General features: G+C 39.3%; 1 protein-coding gene across 3 annotated transcripts in view; it reads left to right on the plus strand.

The window, feature by feature from the left end:
- The first annotated feature begins 254 nt into the window (after positions 1 to 254).
- The window catches only part of CDKL5 (cyclin dependent kinase like 5), a 137032-nt gene continuing 120812 nt past the window's right edge, over positions 255 to 16474 (plus strand). For 2 of the 3 annotated variants that reach the window (XM_033052806.2, XM_033052808.2), the window contains exon 1: positions 255 to 329. The gene's annotated coding sequence lies outside the window, so the exon portion shown is untranslated. Of the gene's footprint in view, positions 330 to 485; positions 580 to 16474 lie in introns of those variants that run through there. The other variant, XM_033052807.2, reaches the window with a different exon arrangement.

Here is a 16474-nt window from a genome sequence, read left to right on the forward strand (position 1 = left end):
GCCGCGCCGCCTCCCGCGCCCGCTGAGCGGCAGCTGCGCCTCAACCGAGCCGGCCTCGGCCGGGGCGGTGCCGGGGGCGGGGCCAGGGGCGGGAATACGGGCCCTGGGCGAGCTGCTATTGGCTGGAGCGGGTATAGGCGTGGCACGGAGCCCCCTCGCGCCTCTGCTATTGGTGAGCGGATACGTCAGTGAGGCCTGGGGGCGGGCCCTGCGGCCAGCGGGGTCGGTGAGCGCGGCGGGCGGGGGAGCGCAGCGAGGGGGCGGTGGCGGCGGGCGGGGAAGCGCCAGCGGGCGCACCGAGAGAGAGCAGCGGCAGCGCCGGAGCGCAGGTAGGGGAGCAGCGCCGGGAGCTCGCCCCGTGCCCTCCGCCGCCCTTACCTGTCACCGCCCCGCTGCCGGGCTCTTGCTGCTGCTGCGGCGAGGCAGCCCCGCGCCTCGCCCCCTTCCTCGGCTCCCTGTCCGTCCCCACTCCTCCTCGGCCAGCCGCGATTCCCCCGCCGCCACTGGCGGCCGCCTGCCGCCCTCCTTCCACCCGCCAGGGACGGTCGGTGTCTACGCCCGGCTCCGCTCCCAGCCCAGGTGCGCCCGAGGGGCCGGGAAGGGCCCGGGGTGAGGCTGCGGTGCCCGGCGGGCTCTGGCGGGGCGCGGGGTCCGCGGCCGCCCCTCGGGAGGGGGCAGAGCCGGCGGGCGCGGCCCGCCCTCAGTGCCGCCGGTGGTGCCCCGGGGTGGGGGCAGCGGCCGCCCGTGGGGTTCCGCCCGTGGAATTCCGCCCGTGTCTTGCGCGAGCTCTCTCCGCTTCCTCCCTATACCTTCTTCCGTCGCACTGGAAGGGCTTAGTGCTTTTTCTAAAAAAGATGCTCCTTAGAGTATTGTGATTTGGGGGAGGCAGTATTTCTCAGTTGGGTGGATTAGGGTGTTTTTTTGTGTGTGGTTTTGGGTTTTTTCTGGTTGTTTTTGGGGGGTTTTTTGGATTTTTTTTTTTAATTAGTCGCCCTGTTGCTGGGCTTGTGCGTTATCGGTGCCAGTTGTGAGAAAACGTTCTAGTTGTTCTAAGGTAGGCAGGTGGTGATGGAGAGCATGCGAGGGGACAACACCCAGGAGAGAAGGCTGTTCCTCACCTCGAGCCGCTAGCGAGATGAGGGATGCCGGGATTCCCGTTGCTGGGCTATTCCTTGTTTCTGCTCTCTGCTTTCATCTTTTACATTGGTTGGTGAGCGGGGAAACCTCGGTCGCTGTCCTTGGAGTATATGGAAGGCAGAAGGTTTTATTTCAAGCTGGGTTTTGTGTGTCTGCAGCAATGCCTCTTCTAGGGCTGGAGGAGCAAGAAGCTGAGCTCTGTTCCGTTCTCTTTATAGAAAGTGAGGGCTCTGCACGCTGTTGCTGTCGCTGAACTACTCCAGCCTTGCTCGCAGAGATGCTCCTCCTGCATCCTCCTGTCTGCATCGTGCAGTGCCGACCATGGCTGCGGCAGGTAGCTGTCGGAGACAGCCACAGCCATAGTGAAATTAGTAATGATCCTGCATATTCCTGGGTGCTGTGCCTCGGGCGAGGGAAGCTGTTACCCGGCTTGTACTCAGTAGGCTTTGGCAGGGTGGTAATACATTAGTCACGGTCACATCAGGGAGAATGGTGTATTACAAATACATGTTTATCTAGTAAAGCTTTGCAAGGTCTCAAATAGGCTGTAAGAGAACGTGCAAGGAGGAGGGCAGGGAAAATCCATTGGCACACTGATAAACGGAGATCACAAGTGGCTCTGCAGTACTGCAGGAGAGAAGTTTAAAATTGTCCTCTTAGTTTCTTTTGTTTTTCTCATCCCTCTCTGCTGCTTTTCAGAGTTGTTGAGCACCACCAGCTTCCAGTGTAATGAGCGGTCAAGTTGTATGTGGCTGGATGATACTGGCTCCTTGGCTAGCACAATCTCAAAGTCCCATTTTAATTTACTACCTGTGTGTACACTTAAATATTTATTTCCCAGATACAGTGTGTGTCAAAATTTAGTATTTCAGATAGTCTTTTGTATTTGCCTGAAACAGCATGATCATTAAGATTCTTCTTGTCATAGTGTGTGTGTTTTTAACAGCAAAAAGATCTGCAGTTGGCGAAAAAAAAAGCAAGCTTTTAAAAAAATACATTTGTGTGTAGTAGAAGCACGAAGTGCCATTTTTAATATGTGAATTGAATAAGAAAAGTATTGGCCTTTTCTATTGTACAGGCTCAAATACTACCTCTTGTTGTGTGGGTGTTCAAAATTTCTCTCATTTTACTCGTTTGGCAAGAGGAAGGAAAATCTCCCCCTTTGTACTTCTGGCAAGATGTTCTTCAAGGAGAGATCTCTTGCCTCAAGAAGCCTCAGCATTGAATAACTCTCAGTAGTATGGCCTTGTTTGTCAGTATTTACCTAAAACTGTAGTATTTAGGTAATTACATCAGAATTGTGTCAAAATCTTTGTTGCCCTGGATTTAGCTCCTTAGATTTTTCTAGCATGCAGAAGAGCTGGATGGCACATTACAGCTGGTGAAAGACCATATTTTATAGGAGCATGGAAAAATCTAAAGCTGTAGAAATCAAATGTTGCAAGGAGCAAATGCTATACTATGTTTTAGATCTTTTAGAATTAATTTCAGTTGGTGTTGGACCTGCCATTGAATGCAGTTATCTTTGATGTAAAAAATATTTATATTATACTTGTTTTTTTAACTTAATGTGGACAGTTTTAGTCAATCTGATATATAATCCATAGTTAGTTTATGTTAAAGGGTTTTTTTAACATTTTAGATTGGAATTTCATGGAAGCTGAAACTGGTTATTGTTTGGATACCTTTTGTCTGACTTTAAATGAAAGTTACAATAAACCTGTTAATGTTGTAGATGATGTGCCCTGGCTTAGTATTCAAAACTTGGTGTTGAAACAAAGAAATTGCAGATCCTTTTTTAATGTTCTCATAGATCCTATCAGCTTAGTTGAATAACATTGAAGGAAAAGATAGACTTGGAGTTTTGCTACTGAAATGCATACTCTAACTGTGTGTTCCTAACAAAACCCTTGAGACAATGCGTTTCATAAGCCTTTACCAGTGAAGCAACTCCAGGGAAGTGTAAAAAACTGTATGATCAGTATAAAGAGAGCCTCTTTATAACACAGAGGTTTGGGTTAGTTTGGTGGAAACTGTTACTGGAGCACTGATCTAGTTCCAGTATTTAAAGGGTGACTACAAAGAAGATGGAGATTCCCTTTTGCAAGGAGTCCCATGGGAAAGATGAGAGGCGGTGGGTGCCGGTTATTCCTGGGGCTATTCCAATGGGACATGAGAGGAAAATTTTTCACAATAGGAGCAATCAGCTGAAGTAATAATCTTCCCGGGAAACTGTTGGATTCCCCCACACTGGCTACTTGTAAGACATAGCTGGAGAAGATTCTGGGCCATCTTGTCTAGATTGTGCTTTTTCCAGGAAAGGCTGGGCCAAATGATCCTTGAGGTCCCTTCCAACCTGGTGTTCTGTGAACTGTAGTCCCAGGGTGGCCTGACACTAGCAGTGGCTATTTCTGTTTCTGTATGGAGCAAGACCATGTGAGTGGGAGGAGAGCTGAGACTGGAAGTACAAGGTAGAATAGCAGAAAATTTCTGCAAGCAGAAAACACCCTCTTTATATATATTGAAAAGTCAGTTCAGTGCTGCAGTAAAAATAACTATTTATAATACTGACTATATATGGAAACTCTTGAAAACTGTTCACATGTAAGCACTCGTTTTCACTCTCTCTCTCAAAAGTATAACAGCAGTAGAAATCTGGACAGAAAAAATCTAACCAAGAGTTTTTCCTAGGTACTACTTAAGTTCTGACCAGGATATCAGTTCTTATTTAAGAAATCTTGTTTTGGTTATATGCTTATTGTGTGCAAAGTATGAACATGGCTCACAAAACAGTAATGAGAGATAAGTACCCTGGAAATGTGTTGAGATGGAGGATAAATGAAGTCATTGTGAACTATGTGCTCATCATGTGAAAGGAACAAGCGTGCCTTATATTTGTCATATTTTCTATTTGAGAATTTGAAAGAATTTTAGTATTACCCATGAGCTAGACCTATAAAGTCTACATCATTATCTTGATTTTTGCTTCAGAGCATCATCATTCTGATGTTATTTCTAACATGAGAATGATGAGTGTTTGCAATATAATGAACAATAGAATTAATTTCCTGGTTCCAAATTCTCTATTTTAACTTGGATACTTTAGTGTCTTGATTAAGATTTGTTTGTGAATGGTTATACCAGCTTTCTGCATCCTATTAATTTTATAATATGAATTAAACATTAAAGCAATACATAAATGGAGGAAATCACATCAACAGCCCTGTGTAACAACATCAGCCCTGTTGCTGTGTCTGTGTGGTTTCATAATATTAAATGTGGATGAAGGAAAAATGTTACAGTTCTGAATGTTCACAAGACTAATGTATTCAGGTTTTAACAATATTTTTTAAAATTAAAGCATGATAATATATTTCTTTGTCACTGTTAATGAAGATATTTTAGCATGGCAGCAATAGTTGTGTTAAATATCTTGACTAAGTCACAATGAAAGAACAAAATAGATGTAAAAGGTTCTGCATGTCTTAAACTGTGTTGCTATAGAAATATTGCATATATTTTTTTTCCTCCCTTCTCTGAAGCAACTGTGAGAGTTTCATTGGAAATAGGTTAGCATTCAGAGAATTTCTATACATGTTTCCTTTAGGCGAAGTAACTTTCAGAAATGAATGTATGGGGTCTCAAGTTAGTTGTGTTTCTTTTCTCAGTCTTGTGATATTTGAGATGTAAGTTAGGTTTAGCTGATGTGGAGTAAGAATAATCTATTGCTGTGTTTTAAAATGAGGAAAATGCATATGGATTAGTTATTATATGATGACTTTCTGTAAAACTGCACTGTTAGATCCCCAGAAGCTTTTAATTCTAGCTTTAGTGTAATTAAATTAATTTTTCTAACGTTACTTCAGCAGAGATGTTTGTGTGTTCTAGCTTGGCTTCAAATTTGAATTCCTAATGCAGCCTTTTATTGGTGGAATTGCCTACTAGTGTCTTGAAATTTAATCCTTTAGTTATTAATTTATAATAATAGGATAACTTAATTTAACACTGACACTTGCTTGGCGAAAAGAATATAATCTTAATATGGTGATGTAGTCGATGTTTACAAGAAATACTTGCCTGGCAATATCATTTTTTTAAAAAAGAGGGGTGAGGAGAGAGAAAACCCCACAGTGTGAATCCGTTTTTAACTGAATCTTCAGTATGCCAGCCACATAGAGCTCCATTATTTTGGTAAATTGTATCACTGACTCTGTTAATGTGTTATTGCAGATGACTATAGCAGTACAGATGTTGATGGTAACACACTGTTGTATTCAGAAGGAAGGGGAGGATGTGGCTGCAAGGTTATGTAGGATATAATATTTATTCAACTATTAAGTATAAAAAAAATATTTCTTGGAGCTCAAATTTGAAACCAAAACTTTTTTCACTCTTTTCTCCTCTTTATAATTAGGTGTCAGTGTTTAAAAGTAATTCTGTATTGTAGGAACTGTACATTTCTTAGTAAGTTTGGAAAAACAGTTTACACTTAATATAATTTCAGTGTAGAAGTATGTTTTGGCTGACTTAATCATCAAATTCATAGAAGTTGGGGTCCTAAAATGGATTTCTTTAAAGTGCTTACTAAGTTCATGGTTCTCTGGGATCGCTATCTGGTGTAGAAACACCCGGAGTTTTCCAGTGTGTTTAGTTTACTTTGAGTTAGTGCGTATGAGGCGAGCAACTCTTCAGCTGTAAAGTTCTACCTTTTATGCAAAGTAAGTGAATGTACATCATTGTGGGCTTTTCAGTCTCATCGCTTCTTGACTTTGAGAGGGTAGATCCTTCTATTTGGCCTGCATGTCATATTCTGGGTGATATTTTAACTTCGTTAAATCAATCTGATTTCATGGCTGCAAAATAACTGCCAGCTTTTTAAGCTTTGTATTAGCAAGTGGGACATTGTACTTCTATATATTTATCTTTAAAGCACAGAATCTTTTGAATTGAACTCAATAGAATAGTAAATTTGTGTTTATAAGATTTCTATTTGCTGCTATATTTTCTGATCTTAAGAAGGTCATAATTTTTTTTGTGTATTTTTCATGTAATTCACTTTTCCAAAGCTCCCTGTGTTTGCCTCAGCATACATCAGCACTGTGCTGGTGTGGAGCAGAAGGTCCAGTGTCCTGAGTGTTGGGGGCTCAGTATGCTTGGTGGTGTGTGCTGCTCTTCTCTCCTCTCCCTTTTCATCTGGATGCGTTTCTAGGTGATGGTGAAGAGGATGGTGTTCTGGTGGAAGGATTTGGGTATTACCCTCTGCTGTGTCTTACCAGGCACACTGAGATTTGTTGTATCTTGCACATGGCAGTATATCATGTTAATTGGGAGGTTTGTCACAGGTGTTTTCAATGAGTAACTGTAGTGTAGTTTGGTCATTCTGCTTCTTTCAAGATGGTGAGAGTGGGTTTTTTTGTTTGTTTTGTTTTTTTGGGTTGGTTGGTTTTGTGTTTGTTTTTGTTTGTTTGTTTTTGTAGGGTGCATTTTTGGCTATTGCCTGAAATACTAATGGCAAAACTGAGGCGCACGGAAGGTGGGGACGCATCGTAGCCAGCTGTTCCTAAAGCTCTTCTTGTCAGACTTTTTACAGTTGCTCTACGTTTCTGTTAACCTGCTGTGTTCAATAAAACTTTCCAGTAGCTAAAAACAAATTGCAGGAAAAGTTTCCTTTTCTGTTTTTTATTTTGAACACTTGGCAGCATTTTGTTTACTCCCCAGAGTCGCTTAAACCCTCTCTACAAATATTTGTGCACATGGCGAGTTCAGCAGTGTTTTACTTCAGTTGCATTGCTTATACAGAAGTGTATGCAGGATCAAGGCCCATCTGACTTTGTGACCCCTTTCCCAGGTGAAGAAATCTTAAAGTTGTCAAAACATATAGCAGCTTGTATAGTGTATGAAACTGTTTTAAACACATTTTAATTGATATTTCAAGTTGATGTTCAAAGTAGTTGGTAGGCCTACTGGAAGCTCTTCAGTGTTTTCTGTGTTATGTAAATATAAATGTAATGATGATGGATGGGAGATGGACATGGGTTTATAATACATGATAAGTTTACTTTTAGTGTTACATACCATTTGAGATGAAAAATGGTTTATTGTGCTTATGGGCTGGGCTATTTATGTATTGGATTATTCATCCAAAAGTTAAAGCTGTTTGTTGGTCAAAAACTAGATGATTGTCACAGCAATGACAGTAGCTGTTGCTAATTTTCAGTTGTGGACCTCAGAGCATACACTACTTTTAATCATAACCTTTTTTATTGAAAGATGGATGTTTACTGAAATGAGGCTGAATCTATTAATAAATATAGAATAGTCTCTGTCCAACTTTCTACTGCTGTTTTTACTAGGATTGTGTAGTGTATTTTGAAGTGATAATTAACATCAGTGATGGAAAAGGGCCCTCAGGAGGTTTTCTAGGTAGATCTGCTCAAAAGCAGTATTTTCCTATAAGTCTGTTTATTCCTAAAATGTCAGTAGGAAGAAGTTGTGTAAAATTAAATTATTCTTTTTTTTCCAGGGAACACACACTTGCCTGCTCAGCTCATTTTAATGACACTGTTGCATTTTTTCTTTTGAGCACTTAAAAAGAGAATTCTAACTAAAATGAAGCAGATGTCTTTGGTGCAAGCAGGCTTTTTCCAAACCCCCTTTTCTCTTGGCTCTGATCTGCCTCTATTTTTGATTCTACTCTTGATCTACCACATTCACAATGTTGCCATCAGGTTGTTTGCTTAACCTTTGCAAAAATGCTTCCAGTCTTCCTTGCCCTGCATGTCGGTCAAGGATGGAGTATTCCCAAATCCACCACTCCAGACATGTACACGTAGTATGCTGTTATATACGTACATCTATAAGCTTTTTCAAAAAGCCAAAGAAACCCTCAACTCCCCTCACCTTAACTTATCCTTTTATGAAAACACCTACAATGAATCTGTGCTGGCTTCAGAAGTTTCATGCTTTAAAAACTTGAGTCTACCTTATGGACCTCTTCACACTTTCCTGATCCATCTGTTCATCTAGCACAGCTTCTTCTCAATCCCTTCACACAATTTTAGGCTGTTGAGATGCACGACGCCTTTGCAGATCCTTTAATTGGTAGTAGTCTTTATTTTTACTTCTCTACTTCTTTTCGTATTTCTTGAAAAACAAAACAGATCCCCCCCAAAAGAAAAAAAAAAAAGAAAAAAGAAAAAATTGACAACCTGGGAAAAAACCCCACCCCAAAAGCTTGTGCTTTCTTTATCCTTTCCTAGCTGGCATTATTATTTCAAAGGATGTTTCAAATGACATGCCATTATAATGTTTTTATGCAACCATTCTTTTCCTCTTTAACTGTGAAATCTTGTTTGGTACAGCTTGTGTTTAAAGGCAGTTATTTATGGAGCACTGTGGCTGCACATCGTGATGTACAGTCAGTAATGTGTTGATCCGGTAAGTCTGCAGACTAAAGCTACTACTTTATGCAGTACAGCCTAGTCTAAAACAGAAAACCTTGAAGTGTGGGGAGTGGCTAGTGCTGGTGAAATACTTTGTGGAACAGGTGGGACTTCAAAGTTTTTAGTTTGATGGAAGGTTGCTTATGCAATTGTTCCATCTGTCCATCCATCTGTCCATTAGCCTCCTCCCACCCTGCCAGTAACTTCTGAACTGCTCGCCCAATTCCTAGTCGACTTTGGCAGAGGGGCCGTGTTCTCCAACCCTGTTGCATGCATGTTCAGGTCTGACAAACAGGCAGATGGTGACAGAAGAGATTGGGCAAGAAACAGGGAACCCCAGTCTGTGTGGCTGTGGCTGGCCTGTAGTAATAACCACCCTGGCGTTTGCTGCCTTTTGCTAGGCTAGTGTGCATAGGGAAGGTCAGATGCAAAGTGGGAGAGTTACGATGCTGCTGCAGTAGGCAGATGGGAGGGAGGTCACAGGGGTGATAATTTGGGGTTGTTGTTGTAGGTGGGAAGCGAGGGTATTCTCATGGATGATCATGGGACCCAGAGTTACTGTGGGAGACCTGTTTGATGGTCTAACTTAGGTTTTAAAATAATTTCTTGTCCTTAAGGGAGTTTGGAAAAGAGCTGCTTGGCTTAGACCCATCATCAGAGCAAGGGGGAATAGGTGGCATAGAAAACATTGTCTGATGTACATGGGTAGGAAGTTGTGCATATCCTATAAAGTCAGTGACAGAAATCTGAACTTAATGAAGGAAGACTGTCAGCTGGCCAGGAGGAGCTTCAAACACAACCTCATATATAGAAACAAGGGGGATTAGAGAGAATAGAGGTGGTGTAGCAGAGCAAATTAGATTGAAATAATGGAAACATTTCTTGAAAAAATTGGAGGGCTCAAATTTGTATTCAGCTTAGGATTTAAAGAAATCTGTAGCTTCAGCACAACAAATGTGTTACTTGACTCTCTTTAAAAACTTTACTACTGGTATAAATAAAAGCAGATTTCAGTACGAAGGTGACAGTGTGGGATGCCCACGATACTAGTAACAAAACAGTATTTTCAGAAGGTGAACCATGACTCTGCTTTTTCCAAGCAAACAGCTATTCCTGTCTTTTGGAGATCATTAAATCTGTTTCAGTAAATTCCATACACATTGGCGTTTTAGTTGCCTAAAGCTCTGTGAGTGAACAACATATCTGAAAAAAAAAAAAAAAAAAGGCCTGGCCTTCCATCTATTAACCTAGTTATTTTTCAGTTGCTTTGCTGACTCAATAATATTATGTGATGTAACTCACAGAAAAAAAATCCATGTATATTTGTAATTAAGGTATTTGAAACTTAAGATTGTTCTAACTGTAAATTTGGATGCTTGGAGATGTTTGTTTTTTTTTTCCTTCTGAGATAAATCACATTTGTTTATATAAATCACTGTAAAATACAGTGACTAAAATTAGATTCCAAATAATATGTATGGGTGAGGGGAGATAGGAAGATACTTGTATTAAGGTCAAAGTCTGCTCGCCTTTGATCATTCAAACTACTGAACGGCCCTGGGAGGCTTGGAAGCCTATCCTGTATTTTTCCATACCAGTAAAATGGGTGACCTTTTGTTTGACTGTTCCAGTTATAGTCACTTAAAATAACATTTGAGCTATTGTTGGCTATTTCAATGAAAATGGAAGGCAGATCAAGCTTGTTATCTTGCTGCTCTTCCAAGAAATTAACCAAGAGAAGGTATGCTGTCCTTAAAGAATTAGTCTACATGAAGCTTCAGTGCTAGTGAGAAGAGATTGTTCGGTTATTGAAAAAATAAATGAACAGTTTACACTAGCAAATGTACTTTCACACTTTAAAATCAGTGGCTAATTTTTAAAAAACCTAGTTCTTACACCTTTTTAATAGCTCAGATTGTAAAAGAGTTTATTAATAACAGTTGTAAATTTTACTTTGTGACTATCAAAGTATTTTGGAATTTTTCTTGCTCGCTTTCTGATATTTTGATGGTTCTTTTATCTCTTTGTAACTTGTGAGGCGCAGAAATAGTTACAACATATTGGTTCCCACCAAATTGCTCAAATTTCCTAGTCCCATGGCACTTTTAACGATCCAAAACCATTCATATCCCCAAATTTGCAGTGTGACTTTTAGTGTTGACTATACAAGGTTGTGGTGTAGGACATGAAAGTAATGTAATGAATCCATGAATATGATGCATGAAAATAAGAATGTTTTTGTACACTGTTGAAGGTCAAAGGTAAGGGCTGTACGATGGGACCCCCCAGCCTCATTTGTGCTTCTGGAAGCTACTGTACAGATGAATGACCTGACCACTTCCACTTCACCTGTTGTGAATGTAACTAATAGAAATGAAAATATGGTGCGTTTCCTATCCTTGAAGCTGGTTTTGCATACAGTGCTGAGAACGCAGTAGTGGAATCTGGGTTGCAGCAGTGAAATGGAAGCAGGGGTGAAAGCGAGACCATTCTGTAGAGCATATTTACAGATTTTTCATCTGCTGTGGAGCCCTGACACAGAGAGAGCTGTGTGTTGGGTAATCTGGAAGACTGTGTGCATTGTTCTGGGCCATGTGATTCGGAAGGGTCTGGTCCAAGGCTGTGGTGAGAAGTTGCCCCTGTGGATGAGGCTCCCGCTGGCCTGGAGTGTTCCTGCTCGAGGTGGAACAACAGGTCAACATTACACCACAGTACAATGCCATACTGCCCAAGTTTGACATTATACTGTGGATAGCAGTCCTTGTGCTCCTTGTGCTCTTGCTAATATTTGAGAGGATACGTTGTGCTAAAGGTTTAGATTGGGGACCTGCAGATTCAGTTTGATGTTTAAAGTGTGGGATTTGACAGCTCAGTATGTAACATGTAAATTAACATTACACAAATATACATTTTTAAAATCATTTCATGGCTCATGCATTTCTTGGGATGAAAAGCCAGTCCACCTGTGAGGCTGAAATAATTGGATCTTATTTGAGGTGCAATGATAAAGATTAAAATGGACCTTTAGGATCAATTATATTTGTGTAATGCATGGTAAATTTTTTCCTGGCTTCCTTTTCCTTCTCTAATAGACTTTGCCATTTCATTGAGGAACTGCAGGACAGATTAAATTACATATGGCTGGCTCTGGTGGCGAAGTTCTCTGCTGTAAATCAGAAATAATTCTGAACGTGATGTGAATTGCTTAATGTCTGCAAGTGCCTGGTGGTTACATGGAACAGATTTTTGGCATGGTACCACAGCAGAAGTGGCATCACAGTGTGCTTTAACCTGAAGTTTGAATCTGGAAGGAAACTAGTGAAAGCCGAGATAGTTTTCAACATTTGATAACCCTGCTTTTGTTGCAAGCAGAAGCACAAGGATGTTACTGCAGTGTAGTGTGTGCTCACATTTAGATTCTGTAGGGCTACTGGTAGAATACTAAATGGTGCGGAGCACCTAAGTATCTGTAAGCTAGATAATGTCCTGTGATGTGTGTTTTAATACTGACTTTGAGTACAAAAATGTAGAAAAACCACCATTAAACTCTATAGTTTCATTATAAATCAAGCTATTAAATTGTTTGTTACAAAAACCAGGTTATTTTAAATTACAGAATGCCTCAATTGAATATTTAAGTAACAAATAATACCATGCTAAGAGCTTATTTTCTCCTGATTGTTTTTGCTTGTTTGCTTGGTTTTTGTTGTTGCTGTTTTTTAAATATCCCTCCAAAATACATGAACTGAAGTTGTCCAAAAGGTATATGGATCACTGGAACACGAAGAAGTGTTTTTGAATAGTGTTCAAGAAAGTCATCTAGAATATGTATGTACTGAAATACTTCAATTTGATACATCTTTTTCCATTTTCTCTGATTAAATGAAGACAAGTAGATATTCTCTTTTAAATATTGTTCCCTAGCAGTAGAGAATAAAGTAATGGATGTTGTGTTTATCACTTTTATTATAACTCAAGATGCTTTCTAATAATTCCATCTGAGGAAAACAATACTGCCATTTAATTAGAAGCAAAACCTAAGGAAGAGGAGAAACAGCTCAAACTAATAAAAAAAAAAGAAAGATGAAAGCAGGGGTTGATCAATTGCACTGCAGTACCTAAGAGAAATGTAATGCTTGTGAAGGAGAAACATATAAAATAAGTTTCCGAATTGATTTCAAGTTAAGATGTCAGTAATGGGGGTGAGGGGAGAAAGCTGTGCATGTGCCAGTGGTAGCTATTTATGGTACAGCTGTGCCTGGAGTGCTAAAAAATGGTGGAATGTAAGTCAAGGTAGCAACTTGACTAAATTCCAGGTGAGTAAATTCTAGGGTACATCCATTGACTAAGGCTTACTTTGGTTCATTACTATGCTCCTAAAATACTGAGAACCCAGCATACCTGAATTAAACTCTATAAACACTGTTAAATATACATCCTTATGACCCTTCCTTTTCACAACAGAAGAATTACTGGAAATTTGAAAATGAAAACTGGAATTTGTCCTTTGGTAGTGAGAAACTGATTTAGTTAGTGTTGGGCAATTAAGAGTGAGTTACCTGCATTTGTTCTGTGATGAAAGCTGTATTTTTTCCTATCAGCATTTTTGAGAGTCTGTGTTTCCAAACTAGTAGTCAGCTTTTTGTTTAAAAGCCTGCTAGAATTGTGGGATATCATACACTGCCCCTGTGCCTTCAAGGAGTCTAGCTAATAAAGCATTGTGTACCATGGTATAAATGACGGACCGATGGTTCAAAGTTACTAAGTGGAGTAAACAAAATATATTAGATTTGGAAAGAGTGGAAAAAAAAAATCTGTGCCTTACAAGGAGTTGTGCTGAGCATGACCTGAAAATATACTTTCCATGAATGAACTTATGTAATTGCCTTGTTTTGCATGTTTTCCTTTAAGAGATTTGTGAAGCAAGGTGTAGAAATACAAACTGGAGTAAACCTTCAGGAAACAAACCTGCAGTGTGTTCATGCTTCTTGGTATAAACTGTGAATGTTCTGGGCTTTATCTGAAGTTGCTGTGTAGTTTCCACCTTTGTTGCTTGACTCTGATCAGGGTGGCACCTTTATTCTTTTATTCCCCACTCTTCATATGCTGTTGTTTATGCAATTTTAAGATAAAAAAGTGGTCAGTATTTTCTTTGACACTTATTTGTAATGATTCTTTTAGTTAAACAGTATAATAATCAAGTAGTCCTGTTGCAAAATAATCAACATAATTTTCCCCAATTATTTGGTAATGCTTTTAACTATCCCTCTATTGTAAGTATTTCTTGCAGCAGAGGCACAACTTAATGGAATTAGAGCCGAAGGCTGTGAACAGCAATAGTTTTCATCTATTCTACTTGTACCAGAAGGTAGTGGTTAAGTGGAAATGAGTTTTGCTGGTGCTGAGAAGCACAGCAAAATTATACTGAGAAGACATTTCAGATAGATTTTGCAGCTTTCTCAGTGACATGAGATGGGATGTTCTGAGCAATCCTTAGTGTCCCTGCTCCTATCTCTGTACACAGGAAGTGGTTTGTAGCTCCTCAGTTTTCTCCTTTTTGATAGTGGACTTCTTGGTTCAGCATTTAAGAATCCTGAATAGAAACCAAACCTGAAAGATCTCCCTAGGTTGTAGACTGCTTTTAAGATAGAATACTGAGGTATGCTGAACTCTTTTATTCAGTGATAATTGTAATTTCTCCCTAAAGTTCCAGTAATGTCCTTCACTATTTTGTCCATTTGTATTAAAGAAATTAAAGCTATTCAACTGCATAATGCATTTGCTCTTCTCATTGGGACACAAAACCCCACTATGATGTCAATAATATTTTTCTCTTGAGGACTAAAGGCTTGGTAGTAATTAAGTCATAATTACATAAACTTTACATTTCTAGCTTTGCAGTTCAGTTGTACTTACGTAAAATAAAGAAAATAAAAAGCAAAGCAATAATTGACGAATGAGATGATAGGATATGCAAGTACCAAGAGGGGAAGCATTGAAGCATTGCTTGTGAGACTGGGGGAGGAGGGGGAAGTGTGTTGCTGTAGTACATCTATAAACACATTTTAAAATACTGTAATGCAGAAACACCAGGCTAACTTGCTTTTTCAGCAGTGAGAAACCCACCTTTAATAAGATCTGCTCTTCCACTCTGTTTTGCAGACAGCCTGATCACTGTAGTTCTTGGGTTTTCCAGTGTGGGTTATTTTGTTTGATAGGCTTCTGCAGTTCTGATATTTTTTGGGGGGAACGTCTGCAAATATTGCAGGAGATTAGAGAGAGGAAGGAGAAAAATGGTGGTTGGGGAAAAAATCCTGGTGAAATATCAATATCTACCCTTCTGTGTTTTTTTTACCATTTAAGAACTTCATGTTTAGATGCCAAGTGCATGCTGTATCAAATAGAAATAGAAAAAAGTCTGTCTGCACTTCATTTACATTCATTTTCACTACAGGAAAAAAAAGTTAATTCAATTCATTTCTGTTTCTCTGAAGTTTCAAACCCTATGTAAGCCTGAAGTAGAGCCTGCCTCTCTTAATTTTTTTCCTTAAACAGCATTACATTCTTATAAATAGTCTATTTGTATGATAGAGAAATACTGTGCATATGGTTTGTAAATGTAAGATGATCTTAAGAGAAATCTTTAGTATGTTATGTGTGGTATTAAGCTTTTTGGATTTTTATTTCTCTTCCTACTTTTATTCTTCAAATAGGGTTTTGAAGCTCTTCAGTTGAAGTATTAATAAAACATCCTTTGAAAATTATACTGAACTATGTCTTATCAATTGAACAAAAGAAAAAAAGAAATTAAACAAATCAGTGAATTGTCTACAGCTGATTCCAGCTGATGTTCTAACAGTTACCTTAGATATTTGCAATACACAGTCACAGTCAAAAGAATTAAAAAACTCTAGCCTTGGTATTTTTGAAAGATATGTCTGTGATAGCTTATCCATAATGGTGACAGTAATAAAATGAAATACCAAACCAGAACTATTCCCTGAAGTCTTATTTCCTGTCTAATATCCCAGAAAACATAGAATAATGCAAGGTGTCTATCCCAAATTAACTGATTTGAAGCTGATGCTCAAATTCCTGTTTCAGATAAGACAATAATGCATTGATCAGGTACTCTGAAAGAAGAAGAAATCATTAATCTCTAGAAGACTGATACCCATATGTAGAATTGGCTCTATTTGCTAGGCTTTGCTGGTGGGTAGGAGGTATAGGAAATTCTACTTTGTTAATCATCTTCCACAAATGAAAGCTCTGCTGCTATTCTGCTGCACTTCCTGGTGGCTAACATCTTAATATATGGCGGGATTAATGAGGTCAGCATCAGCAGGTTTTAAAGCTTATTGATTTTTGTAAAGGTATATATCATAAGTGGGAATTGTACACATATGAACTCGTGCTATTGCTTGAGAATGAAAATTCATTTTTACTGCCTGTAGGGTTCATTTTACAGTGGAAGATCATGTGGCACTGTCTTCAATATTAGTCTTTAATCTACGTTTTCTACAACTGGGTCTGTATAATACTTGTTCATGCTGCATATTTATGGCATATACAAGATGTAGTAAAGAAAATATATTATTTAGGATCAGTTCTTTTTACAAGGCGTTGTATTTGGTGGTGAGTGTAGAATTCTGTTGTTAACCATGTTTGTGCGCTAATCAATGCAAATAAATTGAAGGAGATCAGAAAACACTGAGAGTAGTAGTTCATATTGTTCTGTGCTTTTGTATCAGGTAGAGAAATGCTTTCAAACCAGAAATAAATGTCTTTTCCTTCTCAGGAAGACTTCCATATTAAAACAATTTAATTGTAACCCTTAATGAGTGTTGAGATTAATGAATCGAGTAATCTGCACTTCTTAAACTACTGAAAACACC

This window comes from Catharus ustulatus, chromosome 2 (genome assembly GCF_009819885.2).
Source record: "Catharus ustulatus isolate bCatUst1 chromosome 2, bCatUst1.pri.v2, whole genome shotgun sequence".
Taxonomy (NCBI): Eukaryota; Metazoa; Chordata; class Aves; order Passeriformes; family Turdidae; genus Catharus; species Catharus ustulatus.